Source organism: Mus musculus, chromosome Y (assembly GCF_000001635.26).
Source record: "Mus musculus strain C57BL/6J chromosome Y, GRCm38.p6 C57BL/6J".
NCBI classification, from domain to species: domain Eukaryota; kingdom Metazoa; phylum Chordata; class Mammalia; order Rodentia; family Muridae; genus Mus; species Mus musculus.
Genome location: NC_000087.7, coordinates 16,476,770 through 16,488,974, shown reverse-complemented (window position 1 = coordinate 16,488,974; position 12,205 = coordinate 16,476,770). Strand labels below are relative to the sequence as shown.

Below are 12,205 nucleotides of genomic sequence, written 5' to 3'. Positions count from 1 at the left end.
ACTTACCAGCATTCAATATTTTGTCTACCCATATTTCAAAAGTAAAATTATCAAATCTATTTCACCCTGTTTTACTGCATTTAATCTATGAAATTACTTGTAACCAGAAATACTGAAAAATTTTAAAGGCCTTTAAAACATGACTGGTTGATATTGGGTTTGTTTAACTTTATCACAACTTTGAAGGCAGGACCAAGAGCTATATTGTCTTCTCATTTTACAAAGAATCCATGACTCAAGTTTGCAACTGGCTTCAATACAACGTACTTAACACTGTAAAATTCCTGCTTTGTTTGAATAAAATAGTAATTGCTCTAACTTTGGGTTTTCATAAACAGAATTTTGATGTGCTATCCAGTGTGCTGCCTCAAAGAGTCTGGCACCATTTCTGACACTAAGAACAGTTTAAAGATAACCAGGGAAAGTTTGGAACAGGGGAAATAACCACCAAGGATGTTGGTGAATCAGAAACTGAAGGCTTTCACAGGAGGAAAATAAAAACAAAAGCAAAACAAAGCAATCAACAAACAAATAAACAGAAACCCAACCACCAAAAAATAAAAAAAAAAAATACAAGAGTGATTTACTTGGGCAGAATGTGACTCAGGTCATCAGGACATTTCTGTAGGGATTTCATATTGGATTTCTAGGAGGCCATATGAAAAGGTAAACCCTAGATGGTTAATGTTTCTGAGTGTAATTAAGGAAGGAACCAGCATGAGTGGGGTTCTATGATGCAAGCTGAACTAGGTGATGTCACAGAGCACTGGCCATATATTGCACATCTATTCCACTTAGAGACACTAGAATCCCTAGAAGGTGTGTCCACTATTTTCCCAATTGTGTGTGAAAGGCAGTCCAGCTCCCGAACCCCAAGTTGTTCCTCAAGCTTTTGTTGCCTGGTCTGTATCAAAAGACAGAATCTTGACGACTAAGACATTTTCTTTGGGTAAGGACATTTATGAAGTAACTGGGGCCATCATAGCTATAGAAAGCTGAAAGTTTTCCCTCCCACACTGAGTAACTGTACATTCTAAATTCTCCCATGTTTGGGGCCAGGGACATGGTTGATCCAGTTTAGTTGATCTCCTGAATTTATTATCCTTGCTAACGATATCTCCTTCAAAATTGAATTAAAATGCCAAAGCTCTTCTTTGGCCTTACGTATTTTAGAAGATGTTACTTCTAAATGGCTGATATTGCATGGACTTGTTGAGGCCGGAGTTGCAGTGGCAAATAATCACCAAATAATCCTGAGACTGGATCAGGTAACACAATACACAAGGCCAATGGTGTGCTGTGTCCCTGAGATATTTGTGAATATTGCCATCTATTTCACAGCTTGCAGGTACAAGAGAGGGTAGGTGACAACTCTGGCTCATTTTCTTTATTCTGTTCTCTCCTTGATCATTTTGGGTAAAAGGCATACCAACTTCCACATTGACATAGCCATGCAAGGAAATGTTCCTCAGCAGAGGCAAATTAGCTCAGGGCTGAAGACATATTCATCTGAGTATGTTATTCTGCGCTCTCAAGAATTACTTGTTAATTTCCCTTTGATAATTTCCTTGTTTCCCTTATGTATTTGTTTTTGTTGTTGTTGTTGTTGTTGTTTTGTTTGTTTGTTTTTTCTTTGGGTGGGTGTTTAATTTTACTTTGAGTGTGTTTGTGTGTAGCTTTCGCTGTTAGGAAAATCACTTTGTAGAATAGACTGTCCTTTATCTCACTAAGGTTTGCCTCCCTCTGCCTCTTGAGTACTAGGGTTAAAGACTTGGGTCACTAACACCTCCTATTAACTTCTGATTTGATTGTTTGTTTTGTTTTGTTTGTTTTTCTTTTTTTTGTTTGTTTGTTTTGTTTTGTTTTTGTTGTTTTTTTGTTTTAGTTGTTAATTTTGTAGCTGATTTGGAGACATTTTTCCTTTGTCTACCACTGGCTGCCCTGGAACTCACTTTGTAGACCAGGCTGGTTTCTAAGTCAGAAATCTGCCTGACCCTGCCTTCTGAAAGCTGGGATTAAATGTGTGTGCCACCATAGCTGGATTATGATCTTCTTATTTTGATCAAATTAAGTTTAGAAGCCCAAACATGTTTAGCATAACCTTCTTGACCTGCTCAAAAATACCATTAGAGAAGAGCCTTGGTCCTGCATTCTCTCCCACCCTACACCCATTGCCTTTCAGTAACTCATATATATGACAGTAGCAACAGCATTGTGTCTGGTTTAAACAGGCAATATCTTCAATCCAAGGCAATGGGCAAGTATATTTGAACACAGAATGATAGCCACAAGACATCTGCCCAGGTTTGGTGTGGTATACCACAGCATGGCTATAGCCATGTAGAAGAAAATACCTTTGAATGAGGCTTAGCATTGCATCCCTCATCAAGAAGAGGAGGAGGAAGTCTTCTTCCAACACCCAGAGGAATATTATCGGCTGCAGATTTCTCACAGTTGGAAGGAAGGTAATGAGTCTGTTACCCAATGGAAGGCCATAGTTCTAGTTCAACTGCCAAAAAACCCTTCTCTTTTCTTGGTGAAGTATGATGGAATTGACAGCATCTACAGACAGGAGCTCTACAGTGATGACAGGATTTTAAACCTTAAGGTTTTGCCTCCCATAGTAGTATTTCCTCAGGTGAGGGATGCCCACCTCGCCAGAGCCCTGGTTGGCAGAGCAGTACAACACAAATTTGAGGGGAAAATGGCTCTGAGGACAACTGGAGTGGGGTTGTGCTAGCCCAGGTGCCAATCATGAAGGATTTGTTTTACATTACCTACAAGAAGGATCCAGCTCTCTATGCTTATCAGCTCCTGGATGACTACAAGGAAGGTAACCTCCACATGATTCCAGACACTCCAACGGCTGAGGAGAAATCAGGAGATGACAGTGATGTGTTGATAGGTAACTGGGTGCAGTACACCAGAAAAGATGGTTCCAAAAAGTTCGGAAAGTTTGTTTACCAAGTTCTAGCCAATCCTTCCGTGTACTTTATCAAGTTTCATGGTGACATCCATATCTATGTCTATACTATGGTGCCAAAGATTCTTGAAGTTGAAAAATCATAAAGTACAGAAACGTAAACATATAGGACTGGAAGAAAAAAAAAGTTTTTTTTTCCTGTGTTGGCTATATAAGGGTCTTTGACAATCCCAGTATCTTTGCCAATAAAATGTGTTTTGTTCTAAAAATTTAAATGTGTGACATGACATTCTGTGAGTGAACAATTTGCTGGAAGAGATGGCCTACAGTGGAAGGAACATCAAATGAAGATGAAAGTTTCATTTCAGGCGGTGAACAGTACATACACCTAAAATCATACATGCTAAAATGAACAGCTTCTCTGGTCTGCATGCAGAATAAGGAATTGGAGATGGAACTTGGAGGAGCAGGGATGTCAGGAAAAGATGGATGTTTAGGAAGTAGGGGAGAAGGACAGGACATTGGTAGAACCTCTGATGTGAAGACTGAAGGAGAAACAAAAAGTTGGGGAAAGTGGGACATTTAAAAGAAATGTGGCCTTGTTGCACAAGGTGAAACCCAGAAAACTGATTGAAATAGACTCAGAAATCAGAGAAAATCAGGTTTTCTTTGAATAATGACACTTAAAGAAACCTGTCTCACATTTTAAGATTTATTATCTTTACTTATGTGGGTGGGGATATGGCATGTGCTTTTGAGTACAGGTGAACACAGAGACATGCGTTGTCAGGTCCCCTGGAGCTGACATTAAAGGTGATTATCTGCCATTGGATATGAATTCAAGAAACCAAATCCATTTTTCTTGTGGTGCAAAAGTGCTTGTTACCATTGATTCATCTCTCTAATCCCATAAAGATATCTTTTTAAAGAAATCCAAAATTCACATGCAGAAAACAGACCAGATTGAAGATAAGAAAGTTCTAATTGATGATGACCATTAAAAGCAATAAGGGACACACAAAGAGTAGAGGACACTGAGAGACAAATGAATTCTAAGTTGGAGTTCTCAAAAAGTTAAGCTGGAGACACAGGAAGAAGAGAAATTTTAAGGAAATAGTCAAACTTGGGCCATATCCACATTGGCTTCTTTGTTTTCTTAACAAATCGCCAGCCTGTCATTACAGATGGGTGTGTGTGTGTGTGTGTGTGTGTGTGTGTGTGTGTGTGTGTGTGTGTGTGTGTGTGTGTGTGTGTGTGAGTGTGTGTGTGTGTGTGAGTGTGTGTGTGTGTGTGTGAGTGTGTGTGTGTATCTATTTTTACACAGGCAATCTAGACTAGTGAATGTTTATATTTATGAGACTCCCTAAATCATCACAGAAACCTTGATTTTGTGTAATCAGTTCCAAAAGTAATGTAAAACAACAAATGAATATGCTGTGAGATAATTTTGGGTTGGAATGGATCCTGAGTTCGTTCCGTGAGCACTCTTTACCTGTGATGAATCCTGTGATCTTTTGGAGGTCTCCAATGAGATCCCCAGATAACCATAAATAGCCCTACAGTGGCCTGTTCCACCTAGCTCTCCTCTAGACACATGACCCCCTACATACCTATGTATAAGTTCAGCCTGTCTATAGCCTGGAAATTCTAGTCTTTTACTTATATGTGACCTCATTCTTAGAAAACACTGAAGGTGTAACCAATGCATATATGCTGACCTCTTTTCTACGCCAGTTGTCATGGGTTTCAAATGTTATGAGTTTGCCCACTGTGTGGGTCACTTCCTGAGGAGCCCGTGTACTTCATGGAGGTCTTCCTGGGTTACATCTATACTCTGAGAGGTTTTTTTTTTCTTTTTTGAGGCAGGAATGCCATGGACTCAGTCATTACAATTTTCCTCTCTAGAATAAGTTTGTATGCTTCAGCATTTGATTATAATCTCTATTGTTGATTAATTTTAATATCTGGGAGAGTTTCTGCAGTAACTGATTCTCTTAGGGATTAGTTGCTGTGAAAAGACACCATGTCAAAGGCCACTCATAAGAGACAACATTTCATTAGTGCTTTTCTACATTTCATTACACGTTCAGAGATTTACTCCACGATCATCAAGGCAGAAAATATGGCTGTGTCTATGCAGACATGGTGGTGGAGAGGAAGTTTAGAATTATGCATCTTCATCCAAATGCTTCCAGGAAAAAATATGTATTCTGCATGCAGGGAGGGTCTCTTCCGCACTGGTAGAGCTTTAAAGTCCCAAAATGATATGCTTCCTCCAGCAAGGCCAGACCTATTCCTACAAGGCCACACCTCCTCATAGACAAAATATATTTAGAATGCCACACTGGTTTCATAGCAATTGACAAGATCTAGCTTCTTCAAAGAGGAGGAGCCTCAGTGGAGAAGATGCCTCCACAAGATCCAGCTGTTAGGAAATTTCATAATTGGTGGGAGAGCAACCACTCCATTGTGGGTGTTGACATCCTTGTATTAGTAGTCCTGGGTTCTTTAAGAAAGCAAGCTAAGCAAGACTAGAGGAGCAAGACAATACGCATCACCACACCATAGCCTCTGAATAAGCTCCTGGATCCAGGATCCTTTGTTGTTTCAGTTTCTGTCCCAAATTCTTTGATAATTAACAAAAATGTGGAAGTATAAGCTGAATAAAACCTTTGCTATGGAATTTGCTCTTTGGACATGGTGTATCCTTACAACAATAAACATAGTAAGACATTCGTAGGAAAAATATCTAACAGTGCCAATGCCACTTATCTTAAAACCACAAATAATAATGTGTAGACATTTTATTTGTATTTAAAGGTAAGATATACTCATGTACCTACCTGAGATGTAATTGTTCTAGTTTGCTTCTTTCTCACTATATAAATTACTACAATCAAAAATAACTTGAAAATAGAAGGGTTATAGTCTATCACTGAGGAAGACAAAACAGGAAGTGTATCAGTAACAGCAAAAAACTGCTTATTGGCTTGCCACTGTCTTAGTCACTCTTTTATTGATGTGAAGAGATACCATGGATAAGGCAACTATTAGAAAACAAAACATTTAACTAGAGGCTTGCTTACATTTTCAGAAGTTTGGTCATTCACCAAGTAGGGATCCCATCACTGGAGCAATAGAGAACTATTGATCCTTAAGCAAAGAGAGAGATTCTGCCATTGCTTTGGCTTCTTGAAAACTCAAACCCATCCTTGTTGACACACCCACTTACTCCAATGAAGCCACACCTTCTCTTATTCCTTCTAATATTTAAACTCACTGCCACTTCCCAGTGACTAAGTATTCATATATATGTGTCTATAGAGAACTTTCTTATTCAAACTACCAATTTTCTATGGCTTGATCAGCTTTTATTATTTTAGTACAGTCTAAAAGGTTCCCAATTAAAATGACTACTGTTGAGCTTAGCCACAGTGGTGGGCCCTCCCACATCAATCATTAACCAAGAAAATATCCTATAGACTTACCTAATAACCAAGTGAATAGAGACAGATCTTCAATTGCTCTCTCTTCTCAGGTATCCGTTGATTGTCAAGATTGGGAAAAATAAAGTCCCATCACAGGAATATTTTACTGACTCCGCAACCTACCCAAACATTACTGAACAGCATTTCCTCCTCTCTGCCCCTTCATAGACCCACTTCCTTGCATGGCATACGTGAAGGATAACTTCTTTCATCAGCATGGATACTCAATAATAGGTGAAATGATGTGAATATGTCCTATAGCCACACAACCCCCCACATTCTACTGTGTGTTACACATACTGGGGGACAGCCCAATCTGTCCAATTTCCTGCCAACTCAGCTATGAGAAAAAAAATCTCCTCACCAATAGATCCAATGAATTTTACCTGATTTCTTTCTCCTGGGGCAACTCAGTGTTATCCCTTCATGCATATATTGGTGTCTTATTCATCTGTAATAAAACCACTACTATTAATAGATACATCACAGGAGATATGACAAATACCAACTCCCATGAGCAGCTGCACAGTTGGCCAAGCCTTTTCAGTGCTTTTTTGAAGTTTCCTTTGTATACTAAAAAATCAATTGATTTCTTTAAGTGTATAATTTAATGATTCTAACACATTTTCACCTCCATTCCATTTTCCCCTCATTTTCTGCTTCTTCATATGATAGTGCAATCTATTAAAATACAGTAGTGAAGGCAGAGGGAGGATCAGTGTGGGAAGCTGCAAAGTTCTTTATTTCTAAAACAACAGATACACTGTCTGAATATTCCAGATACAACTTTTTGGTAATTTTGGGTCTACTGTTAGCATGAAATTTCTAGAAAAAAAAAAACTTAAAGAATTAATCCATGGTTCCTCTGGAACAGAGAGTTCAGTATCACTAATGAGTCATATTCATGTCAATCATTTTCATCACTGTTACAAGATACCTAGCAACAAGGAAAACAGGTCCATGGTCACAAGAGTATGAAAGGGGCATGAATGAGCACAATTGTCCAAAATTATTGGCAGCCAGTAAACATCAACACAGGAAGCGACCAAATACAATAAACACCTTCCAAGACATGTTCCCAATGACCACGTTCCTTTACAAGTTTCTCACCCCTTCCATGCACACCCATCAAACAACGCATAGATTAAAGCCCTCAAGGTCCAATCACTTTTCAGATTGAGTATATTGTTCTACCTATGTACATTGTACTTCAGACCAAAACCTTCATCAAAGACCCAGGACAGACATTTCAAACCCATTTCACCACAGCATTCTTTATGCTACACAAAGTGATAGGATCTATCTGATTCTTTAAGGGTATCTCTATCAAGCAGTTCCAAAAGGAAAATGTCCAGGTAAACAGCATCAGCACCTCCAGAAGCTTTTATAAATGTGAGTTCAAGAAGAGGGAAATTGCAATGCAATTTAAGGGTCTTTGTCCCCCATCTCTGCATCTTAAAACCATAGGGTGGACACAGAAATGTAGGTCAAAAGTGTAAATTTCACCTATACTACAACTAATTGGGATGATTTCTAGCCATCTCTAGGTTCTGTCTGTTACGGAGTCCACCAATTCTGCCTCAATGCATATTGCCTTGTGTGAAATAGTGCCAGCAGTTGATTGCAAACAACACTATGTGTTGACTTGCATGTAAAATGAGACATGTATAATATAGACACATTTGTACATACACACATACTCACAGAAAGAGGCAAGCAGTAGAGGAGCTTTGTCTTAGGAACCCTCACGGAAGAGATGGTAGAAATCTTGTAAGGCAGAGAGGTCACTGAGACACTGTATGTATCTACTGCACAAAATCAGGCCAGTCTTCCTTGCATCCCTGAGTTGTATGGTATCACTATCCATCATCCCCATCTGAGAATATATGGACTATTGATGAAGGATGGAGAATCAGTTTTCATCAAAGGTAAGGCTTTTGTATGTGATAGGTTTGCCATGCTCTACTGGTAGCCCCATGTCCAAGAGTTTATAGGCAACACAATTGATTTGAATTGGGTTGTATCAAAGGGGAGAAAAGTAGACTTGAACATGGGAGGAGGATTAAGGTGGGAATGGGTCTGGTTTTGGTCTGGTAGGAGTTATCAAGAGAATTGGAAAGTGAATTCCATCAAAAAATATTGTATGATGTTCTCAAGGCATTAATTAATGTAGTTCTTAATATACAATGTCTGTACTGAACATATATAGACCACTTATGTTTCAATCTCGTAAATAACAACTCATTTTATAGCACTTACATTACATTAAGTGCAAAAGTAATCCAGAGATTATTTAAAATAAAGAAGGATCAGGGGATATGGCCCAGAGACAATGCCATGTGTGTGTTCAAACATTCACCTACAACACCAGTGCTTATGATTTTGGGAGGGGCAGAGACAGGAAGATGACTGTGGCTTCCTGAACGCCAACCTCACTACCAGCTCAGCAAGTAACCCAGTCATAAGGGGATAAGTTATGGAGGAAAAGAATAGATCACACTATAACCTTCCCTAGCCTCTGAACTTACCTGTACAGTTCTCTATGCAGACTCACATAAATATGATTAAAATATGCAACAGGTTATTTTGCATAGCTTATATTCAAAAGCAATGTTGTTTTAGACTAGAGACCTGAAGACTTTATATCATTATAGTTCCTGGAGCAAACTCCCAAGATATAGATGATGGGTATATCTTCTTACTGTGCAAAGGAAACCTCAGTTAAGTGTGTGTGTCAGTGACTCCAAACAGCTTTCCTCCTCTATGTTCCTTTATATAGCATAGAATGATCTGTAAATAATGAAAATATGAAAACAAAGCTTTTTTTTGAGATTTTAGGCTTGTGTTAAAATCATATTTATAACATTGTATTAAATGGAAGTGAAATCTTCAGCTCTCAGGAACAATACTGTCAATGCTGTAGGCTTCTGTTTTGTCCCATTGTGAACAAAATTAATTGCACATCAACAGGTCCCACACTTTTAACTAAATCAGGGAGAAGGGCTATGTTTCCGTACAAATAAGTAATGTCAATGTGATTATTCAAGTAGAAATCTGGCACGGTTAGGATGCCTTTGGCTTATATGATAGTGATGACTGATTAGTCTCTTGTTATGAAAATAACCCTTACCTCTGATAAAAGACAAGTAATGATATAAAATATACTACGAAGTGACATGGACACTTATTACTAGATTTCATTTTCCTTTACATATTTAGTTGTTTGAAAAATTGTGGCCCACAGAAGCTCAAATATTCAAAGGTGTTAGTTTTCCAGGTGGTGAGATGTTAAGAAAGAATTAGGATTTGTATTTTTATTAAAGGAGATTTGTCACTATTCTTTGAAATATCAAAAATCCATCAGGCTCTCTCTCTCTCATTCTTACTCTCTCCTCATTCTCTGTCTCTTTCTCTTTGTCTCTGTCTCTGTCTCTCTCTCTGTCTCTCTCTCTCTCTTTCATTCTCTGTCTCTCTCTGTCTCTGTTTATTGTCTGTAGTAGTGCTTGTGAGCTCTCAGCTACTGCTCTATACATGTGTGCCTGCCTGTTGCCATGGTGTTTACCATGATGTCCTGGAGTCACCCTCTGAAACTGTAAGACCACAATTAAATATTTCATCTTATAATTTGGTGTGGTCATGATGTCTCACATCAATAGAACAGTAACTAAGACATCCATATTCCTGTTTATTTTTTCAATCGTTCTGTATTTATTTCATTAAGGTTACCTTTTGTCCATTGAAAAGTTTTAAGAATACTTTTAAAAGTCCTGAACAAATAGTGCTAGTAGGAGTGGCACTGTTAGGAGGTGTGGCCTTGTTGAAGTATGTGTGACCCTGTTGGAGTAGATGTGGCCTTGTTGAAGGAAATGTAACACTGTGCTTGTGGACTTTGAGGTCGGCTATGCTTTAGCTCTCCCCAGTGTGACACACAGTCTCCATCTTCTACCTGTGTATCAAGATGTAAAACTCTCAGCTCCTTCTCTAGCATTGTATCTGTCTGAATGCTTCCATATTTCCAGTCATGATAATAATGGAGTAAACCTCTGAAAACAAGTTACAAAGTGTTCAAGAGTTACTGTGATCCTGGAGACTCTTCATGGCAATAAAACCCAAACTAACACAAACACAAACATTCAAAAACACATTTGATATTTTGACTATTCTTGGCCTAGGGTGTGGCACTACTGGGAGCTAATAACCTTGTTGAAGTAAGTTTGGCCTTGTTGAAAGAAATTTATCTTTGGGAAAATGGACTTTAATGCCCTCTGCCTAGCTGCCTGAAAGCTACTCATTTCCTAGCACCCTTCAGATGAAGATGTAGAACTCTCAGCTCCAAATACACATGCCTGCCAGGATCATGCCATATTCCTACCTTGATGATAATGGACTGAATTTCTGAACCTATAAGCCAGGGTAAATTGAAAAGTGTCTCTGCTGATAGTTGGTTGCTATTCCAGAAAGACCAAAAGTTATGACGTACCATCCTGAGTCTGAGAATACATTGGTTTAGCTTCTAGCATTTGGCAGAAAACAGGATTAACAAGACAATGAGAATATAAAACTTCCTATTTCATACTTAGAAACACATGGTTTATAGATCTGTGGAACTCAAGGTATCATGGGTGGTATGGTAGGGTGATTAGTGTCTGTATATGAGTGCAGTGTCTGTTCCCAAGTCTGATGTCACACATACACATATGTTCAGTAGTGAGTAGAATATCGTCAACACTTGCTCTCTTAGAGTGAAACCCTCTCACCATTTTGACTAGTTTGACTGGCCAATACACTATTGGGATATCTACACCTGTCTCCTCCCCACAGTGTTGCAGATATGAATAGACATGCCTGGAATTTTACAGAGGTGCCGAGAATACATGAACTCCACTGAGCCATCTTCCCAGCCCCCAGCAGGGTATTGTTTATTGAAATCAATGATCATATCAGTAGAGAAATGAAAACCAACATGACCCTGATATTCTACCTTACCTCCACCTTACACCAACTAAATGAATTTTAAATATAAATTTAATTTATGTCCAAATGAATCCAGATTACATTCTAATGAAAGATAAAATTGGAGTGTATCCAAATGAAAGCTATTTAGTAGATTTTGGCCTTTTATATGGAGAATAACCTATATTTTCGGTAAACTAGGAGAGCAAATGCATGTAAATGAGTTCAACCAAAGAAAATCTTTGTTCCAGTGAATTTCTTTGTAAAATAAAGTTGAAAATCATGAAATTTCAGTTATATATATTTAATTTTTTTGAGTATGTTATTATGGGAACATGTGAGTTTTCTTGGATTCCGATTGCAGAATTAGAGTATAGGGGACCTGATTATGTGGCACTATTATTTTTTATTAATTAATTAATTCATTGTCCACCTTTCTACTGTTCCACATCCCATATCTACTGCCCATCTCCTGTCTCCAAGGGCAAGTCCCCATCCTACCGGATCTCTAAACACCTTGGTGTCTCTAGTTTGTTGAGAATTTGGTGCATCATTTCTGATTGAATAGAGATCAAGCAGATTTTTTTTCTGTGTATGTTTTAGAGACCTTCTGATAGTTCATATATGCTGCCTGTTTGGTTGTCTAGCATTTGGGAGAATTCTAGGTCGATAGTATTTGAGACAACTGGTCCTGTCAGCCTCCTTCAGTCTTTCTCAAATTAAACCAATGGTTCTGCAGATTCTGTCCATTGCTTGTTTGCATACGTCTGCATCTGACTGTTTCACCTGCTCATTAATTCTTCATATGTACAGTCATCCTAGCTTTCATATTACAAGTATC

General features: G+C 38.4%; 1 pseudogene; it reads left to right on the top strand.

The window, feature by feature from the left end:
* Nucleotides 812–3,187, top strand: Gm20770 (predicted gene, 20770; annotated as a pseudogene).